Below are 1,639 nucleotides of genomic sequence, written 5' to 3'. Positions count from 1 at the left end.
TATTAGGCCACTAATCTTAAAACCCCTTTTTTACTGCAGCAGGTCAATGGGAATTGTTGTAGTTCAAAAAGTCACTTTTCAATGCTTGGTAAATAAAATTCTTACATAAAAGATCAACATAAAAAATAAAGGAGGAAGGGATCTAGCAGCAGGTTTGAGACGGATTTATTTTAGCCTATGGTTTCAAAATCAACACAATTCAAACACTTGATCATGCCATATCTGTATCTCATTAACCCATTTCCCAGTATATTCCTAGTTAGTCGTCAGCCACCTCATCCGCCCTTCTCCATGACGGATATCCCTCTCCCACTGGCCTTCATAGATATTCCCAGATCTATAACTATTAGAGAATCAAATGAACAAGGAAATTAATTATGCAGCAATCAGGTAGATATTGCCTGACAGCGTTTCAAAAGAGACCCAAATGTTTTCTATATGAAATTGTGGACTTCAGTCCCATAAAATTGCCTGTTATGAATGGCTTTAAAAGGAGAGTGGGAACATTCAAAGATAATGAGACTGAGTTTATAAATAGCTATTAATGATGTTGGCTATATTAAACCCCTGCTAACTAGGAGCTTCCAGGAGTTGCATTCCAAAAAAGACCTTTTTGGCCAATATTTTTATGGAGTTTACGCATAAAAGCACATAAACTAGAGACATGAACTGAAACAACAGCAACCAAAACACAACACTGTTACCACCACTCATACCACTCAGACCTTCTCAGAGAAAGGATGCCATCAATACAGACGTATGAAATTGAAAATCTCCAAGTTTCTGATAGGAGCATATTCAAATTCTTGTTGAACCAGACAAACTGGAAAACTTACCATCTTATTCCCCATCCACTTTTTACATTGTACACAAAGTCACCTTCATACCAAAAAGAACCTTCCCTGTTGTATGCAGTAAATGGTGCCCTGAAAATCAAATTATATGCATACTTTTAACACCTAAGCATTTAACGCCTCAGCATTTAAAAAACAGATCAAATGTATAATTATTACTGAAACTCCAGCGGGTTACAGACCGTCTAAAAGTGGCGATCTGCCGGCACTGCCGGGTTGCTGCATCCGGGAACCGCAGCGGCCAAACCGCGCGGTTCCTGGACACAGCAGAAAAGAAGCACCCAAATGGCACTTCTTTCTGCGTCCTGGAAGTGGTGCCGTGAGGCGCTAGTCGCGCACTTGCGGAGTCAGTTCCACAGCGCGACGTCCAGACACTATGCGTTACCTCATACTTAACTCCATCAGCCCAAGTGTAAGTTCCTTGTCGATGCATGAGGCACTCTGAAAACATGCCCTTCAAAATTAAATAGAAGTTCATCACTATATCTACCAATAAAAGTGTTTTAATACCTACAAAATAATCCTTTTTGAGGCAGGGGTGTGTGTGGATGTGGCTTAAGACTTGGGCATGGGATGGGACAAGAGATCAGTGGGAAAGGGTCAGGAAAAGCAACCCTCTGGGTCCACATTCAATGTCAGGGGATGAGAGGGGCCTGCTGCCACATTGTGTGCTTTGAAGCTCATGAAGCCAAACATTAAATCTACCCACCTTATAAACATTGCCCCCTTGAAAACATACTGTTCCTTCTCCCTCATATAATCCATGAACTTTTTCACCTTCATAG

General features: G+C 41.1%; 1 long non-coding RNA gene across 1 annotated transcript; it reads right to left on the bottom strand.

Annotated features, from left to right (window-relative positions):
• Positions 1 to 213: 213 nt before the first annotated feature.
• On the bottom strand, positions 214 to 1,286 carry LOC121918654. The gene is made up of 3 exons (XR_006101275.1): positions 1,240 to 1,286; positions 837 to 926; positions 214 to 343 (listed from the first exon to the last, which is right to left on the bottom strand). It is a non-coding gene; the product is annotated as an uncharacterized LOC121918654 (long non-coding RNA).
• Positions 1,287 to 1,639: the final 353 nt, after the last annotated feature.

This window comes from Sceloporus undulatus, unplaced genomic scaffold (assembly GCF_019175285.1).
Source record: "Sceloporus undulatus isolate JIND9_A2432 ecotype Alabama unplaced genomic scaffold, SceUnd_v1.1 scaffold_21645, whole genome shotgun sequence".
NCBI lineage: Eukaryota > Metazoa > Chordata > Lepidosauria > Squamata > Phrynosomatidae > Sceloporus > Sceloporus undulatus.
The sequence above is the reverse complement of the archived record's forward strand: the minus strand, read 5'-3'. Positions and strand labels throughout refer to the sequence as shown.